An 18,317-nucleotide genomic window follows, 5' to 3' on the forward strand; every position below is an offset into this window, starting at 1 on the left:
ATAAGAATATTTATTGTTGTCAGCCACTTTAACATTACAAATATACAGTTTGAACATTAACACTGCACTGTGTGTACAAACAGGTAGATAAATAAAGACTTTAATGAAGAATAAATTAAAATGTGTTGTACCTAAAAGTTAAATAAAAACTTCACTGTACCTAAATGTACTCAAATAAATATTAAGTTAAAAGTTGTTTTGTAACATTATCTCATAATTGTAATTTCATAGATATAAATTTTCTGATTTACAATCTTACAAAAGTATATGTGTGTACTTTTCAACATTGTTTTTGTTTGTTGTTGTTTCATTTTTGTTCAGCTATGGACCCAGCAGGAAGTCTTGCTGATGTATGATTTAATATTGTAACTATTTCTCTAACCTAGTTTTGTTGTAATTTCTCATTTAAAATGTCATCTATCATTTTATGGCCTGGTTTCACAGACAGGGCTTAGACTAAACCAGGATTAGGCCATAGTTCAATTAAGTAATTTTTATAAACGTGCCTTTAAAAAATCTGCATCTTGAGACAAAACAAAGGCACTTATATATTTTAAGATCAGTCAGTGCAAGTTTCTTTCAGTTGAAACAGCTCAGATTTGCATTTTAGTCTGGGACTAGGCTTAAGGTTTGCCTTTGAAACCAGGGGTATATGTTTTTTTTTTAAAAATCCAGTTACCATCAGACCTGCTAAAACAGATTCATCTGGATGTTGTGTATGAAGAAGGATACTGGATACTATGGCATCAGAAAAAAAAGGGAGTTTTCACAGCATTTTATTCTGACAGAGTGTTTGATGGCTTCCGTTCTATGGATTGCTACTACAGCATGGATGAATAAATTGATGTATTAAAGAATTTGGTGGGATTATTTATTTATTTATTTTTGTTTGTTTGTTTGTTTGTTTGTTTAGTGTAGACAAAAATTGCCAAATTGGTTAATGCAACTTAACAGAATGTTATAAAACATTACTTACTCTACTGGCTCTTCTGATTATTATTATTATTATTATTATTATTATTATTATTATTATTATTATTATTATTGTGTTTTATCAACCTTATCAGGCAAAACATTTTTAGTTTCTATGCACGTTTAATAAAAGTACAGAAAAACTGTAAAGCATTGTTAAAAACAGTAGAAATTATTGATTCTATATATAAAAAATCTATCCTGTGTAATTAATACAATGGCATTCTAATCTAACACTAAAATATATTTCGAATTTATGAACAGGGGGATCCTGTATGCATAAAATAATAATTATAATTTGTTTTTGATTAATTATTTTGATTATGGATGCACTATAAGAACTTCACGCGGTGGTGAAGACGTCAGTAACCTGCGCCCTTTCAGAATGAAATTCCGAAGGTACATTCGAAAGTAGTATTTTTAATATCATGATCGCTATTTTTACAGTAAAAGAATGGGATTTTGGTTTATAGAATTGTGTTGGATTTATTGTTTAAACAGATTAAAGAGATTAATAGCGTTTAAGATAACAGCCTTTATGTTAAAGGGGAAACTCGCAACCAATTGTAAAGACCTTTCGGCACGCCCATTGCTCCAGGCTGCAGCTACCTCCGTCTCCCTTCTGGTGCATCCTCGAAAAAGAGGCGGAACAAAAAAAAAAGACATCGGTATATCTCTAAACTTTGAACTGGAACAGTACGTGAGTAGCGTCTGATGACACAACAAGAAGAACGCATATCGAGAAAGAAAGAGGACCGGAGGAAAGAGGCTGTTGAGAGGACCAGTGTTTTGTGCAAGCGCGTCAACGTTCGGAAACCTCCACTTAAGAGGCAGCGAGACACTTTCAACGAGGAGGACACGGTAAAAATAAAATCGATCTCTTATTAGCGACACAGTGCTTTGTTCCCTAATCATTAAATGACACTTTGTAGTGAAATAGTGAAAATTTTAAGTTGTTTAAGCGCTGTTAGAATGTAGTACATTTCCAAATGAATTACTGCAATTTAAGTGAAGTCACCAACACAATGAGTTAAATTGACATCATTCACAACTGTTTACCAGTTGTCACCAAGTTCTGCTTTCCTCAGTTAATAAAGTTCCAACATTTGCTTAACTTTATTATTTGAGGAAAGTTATTGTTGAAATTTACTGTGTCCAGTCTCCAGTAAGACTTAAACCCTAGGTGGCCCTATCAGGAGTGTGTTGTTCATCATCAGTTTACAATAAAACGTGAAATGTCATGAAATACTGTCTATTATAGCTAATTATTACAAATATATCACAGAATAGTTGTTTGTTTTGCTTTGTGACTTGTTTAAAAAGTCTTTAAGGTAGTAAGTGATTGGTGAAATTATGAACAATAGCAAAAGAGAACAAACATTTTTACTTTTTGTTAGTCATGACACACAATAAGGAAACAGAAACAACTAGCCAAGAATGTAAATGGAATTCAGGACATAGGTTTTTATGGTTTTAATAGCTTTAGAACGAATTTTATAAGTTATTCCTTATTGCTATCTGGAACACTTGATTTTTAATTGCTGTCCAGTGTTTGTTATTCCCTGATAACAACTGGTTGAAACTGATAACACAGGTTTATCCGGGTGACTGAAGTTGGAACCATACTTGCTAGAAACTATTTTATTTGTAGAAGCTTTTTGTTTGCTAATAAGATATTAAAAATCAATATTTTGTGTGCAGTTATTTAATTATGTGGCAAGTAGCCATGCAATAAGCAACACTGGTATAATATGAAAAAGCAATATTTAGATTTAGGTTTTATAGCACATTTTACTGATTAAATAAAGATCAACACAGTATAATGAATCTTTTTTTTTTCAACAAATAGGAAGTTAAATGGACATGGATTCAAATAGTTTAGATGGTTGGACTGTTTTTGTTAGTCAGGTGTTTTTAAAGAGAATATGTTTATGTAAATCCTGTTAGACTGCATCTGCACCTATATAAGCAGGAAGAGTTCAAGTCTCTGGAGTTATGTGTTAACATCACTCAGATGGTGAATACCAGCTAAATATAAAGTGAGTTGTCTAGCAACTTTCTTATGTTACTTATATGTTCTAGCACACTTAAAAATGTAAATTTTTAAATCTTTTTCAGAATAATGAACAGCTTCTAGAATAAAAGAGTATCTCCAAACCTGATAAGTCATCAGCAGTATGGGTAAGAAAACAAACAAACAAAATCAGATTTTTCGAATTGCTTAAAGGGGTCATCGGATGCCCATTTTCCACAAGTTCATATGATTCTTTAGGGTCTTAATGAAAAGTCTATAATACGCTTTGTTTAAAAAATTTCAATGGTAGTGTAAAACAACACCCTTTTTACCTTGTCAAAATGAGCTCTGCCAAAATCAACCCATTCTGATGGATTGTTCCTTTAAATGCAAATGAACTCTGCTTACCCCACCCCTCTCTTCTCTCTGTGGAGTGACGAGCCTGTTTATTTTAGCCACATTTAGCCGTTAAACTTGCTAACTCGTTAACTCGCACGTTGTTAGGAAAGGTGATTGCAGAGATTCATAAAAAACCCTTATACTCACTTCTGCTGTAGGTGAAGCTGGATCATGATTGATTTGCGCAGACATAGACTCATTTATGTAGATCAGGAGGTGCATTCCCTTCACAAACAAACGTAATCCACTGCATCTTTAGCGGCTCAGATGTTGGGAATAAATGATGATCACTGTTGTTCATTATTACATCCAGCAACTCAACATCGCTCAATCAGAGATATTCTTGTCTAACTTACATCCCTGCTTCGGCATCGAAACAATGGAGGTCGGACTGTTACAGCTTAAGTAGGGCGGGTCTGAGGTAAGACGCTCATGTCAATCAACTATGGTGGGAACGGCCTCTGTGACACCACACCGACAGGCATCTGAGAATAGCTTGATTTGAAAAAGGAGATATTATTTTTACAGATTAATTAAAAACCACTGCATGGACTTTTTCATTATAGGGTAGATGTGTACATACACTGCCAACACACATTAATGTTCAAACAACATGTAAAAGTGAACTTTGCATCCGATGACCCCTTTAATGAAACTTGTTTTTATGTTGCAGTGCATTGATAAAACTGTGAATGGTTCTTCTGTGTTTATTCTAGATCACAGTCTGACCATTGTGTTATTTGGAAACTCTGCTGCAGCCCAGTTTCACCCTGACAATATTCTACTAGGAGAACTACAACCAAATATCAAAAATGTAGCAATATCCAGGACTGTTCCTTTGCAGATGAAGATATCAGGACATCACGTCTCAGAAATCAACTTGATTGACATACATGAAACTGCACTTGATCTGGATTCCCTGACTGCTCAACTAGTGGATGAAAATGAAATAATCGCCTTCGTCTTTGTTGTCCGACTGGGCCAGTTAACAGATACTGATAAGATGGGCATTGAGTGGCTTCAGAGAGTATTTGGTGACAGAGTTCTTCAATTTGTGATGATTCTCTTCACCTATGAAATCCAGGAAGAGTCTGACTCTATAATAGATGATCTGAAGAAAAACTCTGCTCTGGAACAGCTGATTGAGAAATGTGGTGGAAGATATCACACCTGCAGCAAGAACATGAACAAACCTTCAGAGATGAAAGACCTGATGACCAGGATTGAGCAACTGTTTATTGAGAATAAACAGCAGTGTTACACTAGTGAGATGTACAACATAGGGTTAAGACAGAGGGAAGACAGAACACAACAAAGTGGTAAGAATACATATTTGGTTTAATTGATGTTATGTTGGTTCTCTGACATGTTTATTTGCCCTGACTCTAAAACGTCCACCAGCTGTACTTGTAACAGATATTCAGTTAAGCCAAGATTTAGAATCCAAATTCAGCGTTTAATGAGGAATCTCTCTACAATCACTTGCATATGCTTGGAAGTTTTCACGTTAGGCAACTAAATAATATATATATATATAATTTGCCATAGGCTAATAAACAGTTAGATACCAGTCTTCAACAAAAAAGGATGTTATAGTTTGTTTTTGTCTGTTGATATGTTTTATAGAAATGTAATATTTAATATTTCTCTCTCCTTTTCAGTTCCATCACAAGACCAACCCACAAAGAATATGGGCTATAACTTAACAACAGAGACAAGAGAGACACATAGGGTAAGTGTTGAGTCTAGAGTAAAAATAGAACAAGAAACAGAAGTTAGAAAAATTCCATGAATGTAGACATTCATTTTTTTTACTGAGTGGTTCCTTATATAGTTTCACTTGACATTTTATGGTTTTGGAGTTATTTAGCTGCTAGGAAATGTACTTCAAAGAGTTGTCTTAGGTATGTTTTGTCACATTAGCGCATCAACCCTTTTAGATGTATTACCTATTAGATGTATTTTTTTATGTATTACCTATGTATTGTATTACCTATTTAGATGTATTATTACCTACATATTAATATTGAATATATGTTTTGGACACTTTATCTGTCATGTTCACTACTTTCCAAAGACAACTAATTTTGTACACACAGTGGACCTCAAACATGAAACACAAGCAGAATGAATGTTTGTGTAAAACGTTCGTAAAGCCGCTCTGACACAAACTCTCGATTTCATGAAAATGTTAATATTTTAATAATATGTATGTGGTACAAAATTAATGCACACCTTCTCCCTACCATGTGTAAATTGTGCATAAAACGTTCTGTGTTCTTTTTAAACAAAACCGATGACACTGCATTTTGATGCACTACTATAATATTTCACAAGTTTGTTTACCCTGTTTTTTTTTTGTTTTTGTTTTTTTCAGCAGCAATTAGATGCTATTTACACTAAGTGAAAATAGTATATTTTCACAGTGATATATGCTACAGTATCAGTATTTACACCAAGTACAAATAGCTATAGATTCTGTTTACACTAAGTGAAAATAGCAAAATTTTCTGTAATATTATTTTCAATATTTATTGCAAATAGTGGCAATTATCTGCATCTCAGTATTGTAGTACATTATAAAACAGTATGCAATAATAACGTATTGAGTGTAAATTATCATTTTAATTAAAATTATTAAATGGGTGTTACCTTATTAGGACAATATAAAGCCCTCCCTACACCCTTCCCTTTATTTCGTATCAGCTAAAAAAAAAACGCTGTGCCACCAAAGCGTGTTCAAGCGCCACCAGCTAGCCATTTTCAGTAAAGTGCCTGTTTTTTTTTTGTTTTTTTTTAAACTGGTTCAAAATACTTTGGACACACTTTAATTGAATATTTATTGTTAGGCATATGGCCTATTAGTGTTTTTGCATTTATGAAATACACTGGAGGCAAATTTGAGAAGGGAGTCCAGAAGATTCCACTGCGTATCCAGAAAGTGTTCACAGTGCTTCATTTTTTCCACATTTCATTGTGTTAAAACCTTATTACAAATGGATTAAATTCATTATTTTCCTCAAAATTTTACAATAAATACCCCATAATGTCAGCGTGAAAGAAGTTTGTATGAAATCTTTGCAAATTTATTTAAAATAAAAAACGAAAAAATCACATGTAAGTATTCACAGCCTTTGCCATGACACTCAAAATTCAGCTCAGGTGCATCCTGTTTTCCACTGATCATCCTGGAGATGTTTCTACAACTTGATTGGAGTCCACCTGTGGTAAATTCGGTTTATTAAACATGATTTGGAAAAGCACACACTTGTTTATATAAGGTCCCACAGTTAACAGTGCATGTCAGAGCACAAACCAAGTTATAAAGTCCAAGGAATTGTCTGTAATTGTCTCCGAGACAGGATTGTATCAAGGTACAGATCTGGGGAAGGGTACAGAAAATTTTCTGCAGCATTAAAGGTCCCAATGAGCGCAGTGGCCTCCATCATCCATAAATGGTAGAAGTTTGGAACCACCAGGACTCTTCCTAGAGCGGGCTGCCCAGCCAAACTGAGTGATCGGGGGAAAAGGGCCTTAGTCTGGGAGCTGAGCGAGAACCCGATGGTCACTCTGAAAGAGCTCCAGCGTTTCTCTGTGAATAGAGGAGAACTTTCCAGTAGAACAACCATCTCTGCAACCCTCCACTAATCAGGCCTGTATGGTGGAATGGCCAGACGGAAGCCACTCCTCAGTAAAAGGCACATGACAGTCCAAGAGGGACCTGAAAGACTCTCAAACCATGATAAACAAAATTCTCTTGTCTGATGAAACAAAGATTGAACTTTTGGCCTGAATGCCAAGCATCATGTCTGGAGGAAACTAGGCACCGCTCTTCACCGGGCCAATACCATCCTTACAATGAAGCATGGTGGTGGGATATTTTTCAGTGGCAGGAACTGGGAGACTAGTCAGGATCCTTTCATCCTTGATGAAAACCCACTCCAGAGTGCTTGGGACCTCAGACTGGGGCGACGATTCATATTTCAACAGGACAACAAACCTTAAGCACACAGCCAACAAAGGAGTGGCTACACACAGTGGGCCTCATACATGAAAAACAAGTAGAATGAATGTTTGAGTAAACTGTTCGTAAAGCCGCTCTAACATCAACTTTCGAATTCATGAAAATGTTTAAATAAATATATTAATAAAATATATTAATAAAATAAATATTTTAATAATATTTATGTGGTACAAAATTGATGTACACCTTCACCCTACCACGTGTAAATTGTGCATAAAATGTTCTGTGTTCTTTTTAAACAAACCGATGACACTGCATTTTGATGCACTACCATAATATTTCACAAGTTTGTTTACACTGTTTTTTATTATTATTATTATTTTTTTTTTTTTGGGGCAGCAATTAGATGCTATTTACACTAAGTGAAAATAGCATATTTTCTTAGCGATATATGCTACAGTATTTAACTAAGTGCAAATAGATATAGATTCTATTTACACTGTTAAAATAGCAGGATTTTCTGCTATTTGTAATATTTATTGCAAATAGTGGCAATTATCTGCACCTCAGTATTGTAGTACATTATAAAACAGTATGCAATAATAACGTCTTGAGTGTAAATTATAATTTTAATTAAAATTATTAAATGGATGTCACCTTATTAGGACAATATAAAACCCTCCCTGTACCCTACCCTATACTTTATTTTCCACTTTTTTTATTTCCTTCTTTTTTATTGAAAATAAATGTCAGGGTTTGTCACAGCAGTTTGCTAAAGAAAAAGACCCATATGCAGAATGATCAAGTGAGTGGGGTTTATTGACAAGACAAGAATATACAGGGCTGATGTGAGAGTCCAAACAGTAGGAAAGGGCAATCTGCTGGAGAACGGGGGGCCTGCCGAAATCAGACCTGGACCATGCTTGACTGGAGAACAAAGGGTTAGAGCAACACTAGTCAATGAGAACACTGAAGATCAGGCAGCAGCTTGAGAAACCTGGGCTTGATACTTTGAGCTGTAGTGGAACCAGTCCAGTCAGAGCCAGGCCTTGAGAACAGCAGCCAGGGGGAGAATCAGGGCACCGAACAGGAACAAACATAGGACATAACACAACATACAAAACAAGACCACAAGAGAGAACAACAAGCAGCAAAATAAGACTAACTACACACTATGACTAGGAGGAGGGGAATAGACAAATAGATTCAAACTGCAGAAAGCAACCAAGCAAAAGAATGAACCAAAATGGCAAACACTAAAACTCTATAACTGAAAAAATAACTGGCAAAATAAAGAAAGCAACCAAACTAGAGGCTTGAGAAAACCAGAACAAAAAAATAAATAAATAAAAATAAAGGCAGGAACAGGAACTAGAGCAAAATAGCAAAAGCCAAGAAAACCTAATAAACTACAAAGGAACTAAATCTAAAGCTAGACTGACTGGGAGAAAATAATTTAACACTACTAGAACAACTAGTTAACTAACAAGAAATTTCCTTTACACACAAGGAATAAACGCAACAAACCAGCAGAGACAAGAGGCAAGGAAGCACACTATAAAGGAGCAGGAACATGAAGATCAGGTGGACACAATCACGTAAATGAGAACTACACTAGGATTAAACAAGGGGGTGGGGTAACTGGAAACAAGGAGGCAGGGCAAGAGGAGCACATGGCCAACAGAAACAAAGACAAAGCCATGTGCTCAGACACAAGACAAACAAAGACACATTAAACAAAGACAGAACAGACATGACTGTCAGGGCAGGATCCTGACAATAAATGCCTTTCCGATGTGATATATTTGAAATATAATATAAGCTGAGCTGAAAACTGTTCAACTTTGGGTAAAACTCAGCGCTCATCGCTATCACTTTTTACTCAGCTGTCCATTCAATGGAGGAGGGGTGGGACAAATACCACACCGACCAACCATCCTACTTGTACAACAACTAAACAACAATCGAGAAGTTAATATGACTGGTTACTCCATTTTTATATTTAGAAATAATCTTTAAAATTAGATGCTAGTAATATGTTCTTGCTGTAGATATTCCAAATCATAGCAACCAGCTAGAAAATCAGCTGGGCATTTTCAGTAGAGTGCCTGGCATTTTTTTAGCTGGTTCAAAACACTTTGATTAACACACACTTTAATTTAATATTATTATATATTATATTATATATTATATTGTTAGGCATATGGCCTATTCGTGTTTTTGCATTTATGCAATATACTGGAGCCAAACCCGAGAAGGGAGTCCAGAGGATTCCACTGCATTCCTGGGCACATAACTTGCATCCAGAAAGTGTTCACAGTGCTTCATTTTTTCCACATTTTGTTATGTTGAAGTCTTATTACAAATGGATTAAATTCATTATTTTCCTCCACATTTTACAATCAATACCCCATAATGTCAATGTGAAAGAAGTTTGTTTGAAATATTTGCAAATGTATTAAAAAAAAAAAATCACATGTACATAAGTATTCACAGCCTTTGCCATGACACTCAAAATTCAGCTCAGGTGCATCCTGTTTTCCACTGATCATCCTGGAGATGTTTCTACAACTTGATTGGAGTCCACCTGTGGTAAATTCAGTTGATTGGACATGATTTGGAAAAGCACACACTTGTCTATATAAGGTCCCACAGTTAACAGTGCATATCAGAGCACAAACCAAGCCGTAAAGTCCAAGAAATTGTCAGTAATTGTCTCCGAGACAGGATTGTATCAAGGCACAGATCTGGGGAAGGGTATAGAACAATTTCTGCAGCATGAAAGGTCCCAATGAGCACAGTGGCCTCCATCATCCATAAATGGTAGAAGTTTGGAACCACCAGGACTCTTCCTAGAGCGGGCTGCCCAGCCAAACTGAGTGATCGGGGGAAAAGGGCCTTAGTCTGGGAGCTGACCGAGAACCCGATGGTCACTCTGAAAGAGCTCCAGCGTTTCTCTGTGAATAGAGGAGAACTTTCCAGTAGAACAACCATCTCTGCAACCCTCCACTAATCAGGCCTGTATGGTGGAATGGCCAGACGGAAGCCACTCCTCAGTAAAAGGCACATGACAGTCCAAGAGGGACCTGAAAGACTCTCAAACCATGATAAACAAAATTCTCTTGTCTGATGAAACAAAGATTGAACTTTTGGCCTGAATGCCAAGCATCATGTCTGGAGGAAACTAGGCACCGCTCTTCACCGGGCCAATACCATCCTTACAATGAAGCATGGTGGTGGCAACATCATGCTGTTGGGATATTTTTCAGTGGCAGGAACTGGGAGACTAGTCAGGATCGAGGAAGAAGACAAATGCAGAAATGTACAGAGACATCCTTGATGAAAACCTGCACCAGAGTGCTCGGGACCTCAGACTGGGGCGACGATTTATATTTCAACAGGAAAACAAACCCTTAGCACACAGCCAACAAAGGAGTGGCTACGGGACAACTCTGTGAATGTCCTTGAGTGGCCCAGCCAGAGCCCAGCATTGAACCCTCCTGAACAACTCTGGAGAGATCTGAAAATGGCTGTGGACCGACGCTCCCCATCCAACCTGATGAAGCTTAAGAGGTACTGCAAAGAATGGAAGAAACTGCCCAAAAATAAGTGTGCCAAGCTTGTAGCATCATATTCTAAAAAACTTGAGACTGTAATTTGTGCCAAAGGTGCTTCAACATTGCTTCAACAAGTAAGTATTGAGCAAAGGCTGTGAATACTTATGTACATGTGATTTATTTATTTATTTATTTTTATACATTTGCAAAGATTTCAAACAAACTTCTTTCACATTGTCATTATGGGGTATTGTTTGTAGAATTTTGATTAAAATAATGAATTTAATCAATTTTGGTATTATGTTAGACTGTAACATAAAATGTGGAAAAAGTGAAAAGCTGTGAATACTTTCTGGATGCACTTTAGTTGTACTTAGGCAGGATTCATCAACATGCATGTTTAACTACAAAAACTGATGACATTTGTGAATCCAAAGGAGTTTTTAGGGATGTCTGTTTTACAGGCAAATTACACTGAATTTACTCATATAATTATGCAAGTTTCATAACTGAGGCCCATTAACAAGCATAGTTGACATTAAAGTTTCTTGCCAACAATTACTGAGACTATGTAAATGCACAAAGACGAAAAAAGGTCCATCTTTTTCCAATAAAATGTAAGTTATGTTTTGAGCTAACTGATTTTAATTGTGCTGTGTACTTTACAGGCAATAGTAGAAGAGTGTTCGATAGATGGGTCAAGATTGTATGAAAACAAAGGAAATGGAAGGAGGGAAGAAACAGAGCATCTATTTCACAGATTAAATCTTGATCAAAGGAACCAACTAAAAGCTGCAGATGTTCTTCAATTAACTACACATTCATTACAGTCCCATAAGTCTTGTGCTGAAAAGGAACTGATTAAGACTTTCCTACAAAAAATACTGATGATGAATTACAGGGCAAGATACATTATAACTATAGACACACAGCACGATAGACATCAAAGAAACAATGACTCGTTAGATGAGAGTGATGCTGATATTTTCCAAGATGCATCTTTGATTCTTGAAGAAACAAACAGGAGAGATGCTATTCACCTGATGGATGTTCAGATGGCTCTGTTTCATTGTGCTGATAGTTTCCTAAAGCAGCTGATGGTGACTAAACTGTCTCAGTGTCAGTACGCTCTGCCTCTGCTTGTTCCTGATCCATTTACACAAGAGATTGAGTTTCCTCTCTGGACATTCAGACAAATCAACAAGAGCTGGAAGATGAAAGATGCCAAAAATGAAACTATTAGTAAAATCCAGCAAATCTGGAAGGCAGAAACACCTATGGTGTTTTTCTTCAGGTCTGGCCCATTGACTTCATCCAAATCTCAGCTAATGAACAGTCTGATCAATGAGAGACACAACACGTTCTTCCACAGGAACTGCCCAGGCAGCAGCAAAACCAAAGTACTGATGGATGGAGTGGTGGAGATCGCCTGGTACTGCCCCTCTGGGAAAGACACAGATAAATTCACTCAGTGTGTTGCTTTCTGTAACCTTCATGGTGATGCAGGAGACCATGAGAAACAGCTGCAGATCCTCACTGAAATGGCCTCAGTCAATGTTGTTATTCTACCACAGCTTGACCAGAAGGACAAGAATGCAAAAATGATTCAAAACCTGTACAGGGATAAGAAGCCACTTATTTGTCTTCTTACTGAAGATAAATCTAGAGTAACTGAAATGAGAGAAGGAAAATACAAAATTGGATTAAAAGACAGAAATCAGTCATATGCATCTGAAGAACTCATACAGGTTATAAATGAATGTATCTTGTTCTCATCATCAGAATCATCTACTATTTTCAGTCTTGAAAAAGTGTCCAAAAAAGTGTCCAAACAATCAGGTATCAAAGTAGATGAAGAACATGTCGATGACTGCAGAACAGGAAAAAAAGCAGCCCAGCAGATGATGAGTTTACTTAAGGATAAAAATCTGACACAAATCAAAGAATCATTTCTGCCCTGTCAGGGGAAACTGTGGCATCAGTGGTGTGATAAAAACAAAGAACTACATCGATCTCAGAGAAATGAAAGAGACGTGGAAATAAAACAGGAACAAGAGATGAGGAAAATTCGTGAACAGCAGCACATGCTGAACATTGGTGAGTTCATGAAGTTGTTTATTACAGAAATAAATTCAAAATCTGAGAATGACAATTGAGAAGACATTTTTTTTAAAATGGCTTTCAATCCTTCTGGATGAACACACCTCAGCTGACCTTTCTGCTCTACATTACAAGTACAATGAAAAATGGTCAAAAGTCAGAGCTGAGCAACAGATGACCAATGAACATGCAGAACTTGAAAAGATATCAAAAGAACTTCAAGCTGCAACCTTTGGCTTGGAGCACATCTTGAGGGAGATTGGTCAGATCTATGAATCATGTAAATCAGTGAATAAAAACAAGGAAGGCCTGCCATGTGATTTTTCTTCTCTTCCAAGTCTTGCAGCAGAGATGATGATGTCTGGATTTCCACTGGAGCTGATGGATGGAGATGCTGCTCATGTTCCTGTGGTCTGGGTTACTGCTGTTCTCCAAGAACTCATTAAGAAACTGGGAGACCAGAGAGTCTTTGTGCTGTCAGTTTTAGGGATTCAGAGCTCTGGAAAATCCACTATGCTCAACGCCATGTTTGGGCTACAGTTTGCTGTCAGTGCTGGTAGATGCACCAGAGGAGCTTTCATGCAGCTGGTCAGAGTGTCAGAGGAGATGAAAGAACAGCTGAAGTTTGACTTTATTCTGGTTGTTGATACTGAGGGTCTCCGTGCTCTAGAACTATCTGGAAGGTCAGCAACAAGACATCAGGACAACGAAATAGCCACATTTGTTGTTGGTCTTGGTAATCTGACCTTGATCAATATCTTTGGAGAAAACCCATCAGAGCTGCAGGACATTCTTCAGATTGTTGTTCAGGCTTTCATGAGGATGAAGAAGGTCAGACTAAATCCCAGCTGCATGTTTGTTCATCAGAACGTTTCAGACATCACAGCTGGAGAGAAAAACATGGAGGGAAGAAGACGGCTGCAGCACACACTGGATGAAATGACAAAACTCGCTGCTAAAGATGAAGCCTTTGATGCAGAATGTTTCAATGATGTCATTACTTTTGATATACAGGAAGATGTGAAATATTTTGCACAGCTGTGGGAGGGAAGTCCACCAATGGCACCACCAAACCCATCATACTGTGAAAACATCCAAGAGCTAAAGACAACATTTATTAAGCATGCCTCAAATTCAGATGGCTTAGAGCTAACATGTCTAAAAGATCGTATTAAAGATCTCTGGGAGGCTTTACTGAATGAACGGTTTGTGTTCAGCTTCAGAAATTCTCTGGAAATTGCAACATATCGAAAACTTGAGACTGAATACAGCAAGTGGTCCTGGAGTCTCCGCAGAACTATGCTGGATATAGAAAACAAACTCTACAACAACATAGAAAATGAAACAATTAATGGAGTTTCAGAAAGTGACCTTCAAGGAGAACTACATTTAAAATGTGAAGAAGTAGAAGAATCAATGTCAGATTTCTTTGATAAAGACAAAGACAAAGATATACTGATACAGTGGAAAGGATCATTTTACATTAAAATTAAAGATCTTCAGGAAAACATTGTTAGAGAAACAACAAAGAAATTAAATGAGATTCTACAGCAGCGAGAAATGAAGAAAAACATTGATGCTCAGAGGACACGTTATGAAAATACTCTCTTGGAAAAGAGCAAAGAACTTGCAGTAAAACTCAAAGACAAAGCAAATGATGAAGCAATCCTGAAAAAAGAGTTTGAGTCCTTTTGGAAAGACTGTGTAAATAAGATTACCAGAGAAACTCCTCAAATAAAAAACATTGATGTAATAAATGACATGAAACAACTTTGTAATTATGATAGTGTCAGTCTAAATGACTGGAAGAAGAGCAAGGATATTTTCTCTGTGCCATGTTATTCAGATTATGTACAGATGAAAAAACCCAGAGGAATTACAGGACATGCTAAAAATGCCTTCAGATCAGCTAAACAGACATTTAGTTACACTGAGACTGAAACCAAATTAGAGCCTTAGTCAATGACATTGCTCAACATGCAGACAAAATGATCATGTCATATAACATTGCAAAGATGGGCTACAACAAAACCTATATTCAGGCACTCACAGATTATATCAAAAGATAGAGTAGCAAATTATGAGCAAGGATCCAGGAACTATGTGTTCAAGAAGGAATTTTACATGGATTTGGTCATTTCTATCTGTAAAAGAGAAAACAAGGTAATTACTGACCAACACAGAAGGTTCAGGGAAGCAAATGATCCTGTTTTCTATTTTGAACAGAAGAGTGAAGAGTACTATAGTATTTTCCAGAAATACTGTCAAGGTGCAACATCAGCTGCCATTTTTGGTGAGATCATCTGTCAGAAATTGAAAGAGCCCATTCAAAAGAGTGTCTACAAAGATACTGCCAGAGATTTGACTAATGAAATTCAAATTAAGTGTGAATCACTAAATGGAAACAGATGTAAACTAGAGAAACACATCCTTAAGACTCTGGCAGAACAGGAGGATTTTCACAAGTACATTATATACTTTAACAGCCCCAAAGACCATTTAAAGAGTTTCATCAGAGATGAAGTCAGTCAGTACATCACTGATAAGTTTGAAGTGAGTGTTTGTCCCAAGATGAAGACAAATATTGAACTCCTGCAGCAAAAGATCATGGAAGCAGCTCAAAAAGCGACTACACTGGTCAACACCACCAGTGGAGATGTTCAGAAGTGGCTGGAAAATTTCACACTGCAGCTCTCAGATGTCCTGATATTCTCTGTAAAGGACTTCAGTGGAGTAAGTCATGAAGGTGTGGATGATTTCAGTCTCTTAGAAGATGTGATAGGCAAATTACTTGGTTCAGTATCATCTGAAATACAGCATAAACTCAGCACAGAGACATTTCCAGAAAATCTGGAACAGAAGGACAGACCAGATGAGATTTTGATTGATCATCTCTGTCAGTGCTGCTGGGTTCAGTGTCCGTTCTGTTCAGCCACCTGCACCAACACTGTAGAAAATCATTCTGGAGATCACAGTGTTCCTTTCCATCGAGTCGATGGACTCACTGGTAGCTGTTATGATGAAACAGAGTGTCTCAGTGCAGATTTTTGCTCAACGTTAGTGAGAACTAGCAAAATGTTCTATACAGGTCAGTGGTTTCTGTGCAGAGAATACAGAAATGCAGGAAATGTTTATGCACAATGGAGCATCACTCCTGATTTCTCAGAGCTGCCATATTGGAAGTGGTTTGTGCACAGATTTCAGGAAGATCTGGAAAAATACTTTGAGAAAACATTCCACATGTGGGATGTGATTTCATATGAATGGAGTCGGTACTCAAAAGAGCAAGCTATTGAGAGTTTAGATGAATACGATTAAAATTTTTAATCTATATTTAATTATTAAATTAAATGACTTGCATGTAGGTCTTTGTTTCATAGTCCACAGTTTAAATCGAGTTTGTAAAATTGTAATGTATTACTATTTTTCAAAACTGTGAAAACTGGTGTTATATGTGCTGAAATAGTTTGATGACACTTTATTTAAGATTAATCATTAGTCAATCTGTCAAAGCTAAAGACAGACTAAATTCTAAATGTTTTGTTTTTTTTTTTTGTTTTTTTGTTTTTAATAACAGACTGAAAACATTGTATGAATGAATAAAATATATGTGTGTAAATGTGGTGCTAAATTTAAAAAAAGGTCAGCATAAGTTTAATTGTTACGGCATATATAAAAACCAAAGAGTCTGCATGTAATTAATGGACATTAACTATACTGAATATGGACCTTTTTCACAATTCTTGGTTATAGTGAGGTAAACTTAAAGCCTTTTTGAAACAAAGATACAATCCTGATAAAGCATTAAAAATAATGAAGCTTCATCCAAAGTTCTGTGATGACATCACACTTGATTGATGTGTTGTTTCTTTTGATTTTCTTAATAAATTATCTTAATAAAGCGTGATCTTAATAAACGTGTTTTTGTTTCTGTCTTAGTTCTGTTTATGTGGTCTTGAGCCACAGAGAGTATAACAAACATACCAGAACTGATGTGACTGTAACCTGTGATCTTTATACACATTTATACAAAAACTATATTCAATAAAGAGATCACTGCAACAGAAAACAGAAAGAAATATGAAAGGCTGAATTGTTCACTGAACTTTATTTGAGTATTTCCTCATAAAATAATAATAATAAAATTATTATAATAATAAATCAACTAGATACACACTAAACCAGGGGTCCCCAACCCTGTTCCTGGAGGTCTACCTTCCTGCAGAGCCTAGTTCCTGATCAAACACACCTGTCTGTAATTATCAAGTGCTCCTTCAGATCCTAATTAGTTGGTTTAGGTGTGTTTGATCAGGGTTGAAGCTGAACTCTGCAGGAAGGTAGACCTCCAGGAACAGGGTTGAGCACCCCTACTCTAAACACTCTCTGGCACTAAATGTGTAGAGACGAAGCAGACAAACTGCAATGCTGTTGTTTCCATCTGAGGTTTAAGGCACTGTGAGATACGTCAATGTATAAAGGTAAGGTATAAATGGAAATGGCAGAGCTCCTGTTCAACCATGTGTTCAGATACTTCAGACTTCCTGTTTCCGATAGAGGACCACCAATTCATATCCAAGATATCGAGAGCTTTCTTTTTAGACTCCTCGATGTGACTGTGAGTTTGTCATTCATACCACCCTCCATCCAATTGACAAACCAAAGGGAAAAATCAGAGGAGACTGCATGATACCTCTGAACCAAAGCCACCACTACCACCTAGAGCCGGTTGTTACCCTGGGCCGTGCACTCTTAAAATTTGCTACTTCACAGAGACACTGGCCTAAGTCCATTCCAATGCATACTCAGCTACCAGCCTCCACTGTTCCCATGGTCTGGGGAGCCTTCCAATATGCCATCTGTGAATTACTTGTTCAGGAGAGCGAGAGTGTCTGAAAATCGGCATATTACCATCTACAGGGGGCAGTTCAGCACCACAAACGCCACCCTGATGACGCCCCATCTCCATCATATTATAAGGTGTGGCTTTCTACAAGGGAAATCCTGCTCCCAGGGGCGTGTCTACGTGGTGGCCAGGAGTGGCACTGGCCCCCACTGAAATTTGGTAGGCCACCCCAGGTGCCCCCCTACAAGATATCTAGCTATATAGGTATCTAGCTATCTAGATATCTAGCTTGTTTTTAGTAAAGCCTCTAAAGTTTCTAACTGCATCTGGCAGTGGTGGAGACTGGCATGTGTAACACAGGCAGCTGCCTGGACCGGCTTTCTTCTCTTCTTTTTACTTAATTTTAGGTGGTTTCTATAGCGTAATCTTAACCCTTTCACTGGTGAGTTTAAAATATTCTATCTGACC

General features: G+C 36.9%; 1 pseudogene; it reads left to right on the forward strand.

The window, feature by feature from the left end:
- Positions 1-1,686: 1,686 nt before the first annotated feature.
- Positions 1,687-16,427, forward strand: LOC127154209 (interferon-induced very large GTPase 1-like; annotated as a pseudogene).
- Positions 16,428-18,317: the final 1,890 nt, after the last annotated feature.

This window comes from Labeo rohita, chromosome 22, assembly GCF_022985175.1.
Source record: "Labeo rohita strain BAU-BD-2019 chromosome 22, IGBB_LRoh.1.0, whole genome shotgun sequence".
Taxonomy (NCBI): domain Eukaryota; kingdom Metazoa; phylum Chordata; class Actinopteri; order Cypriniformes; family Cyprinidae; genus Labeo; species Labeo rohita.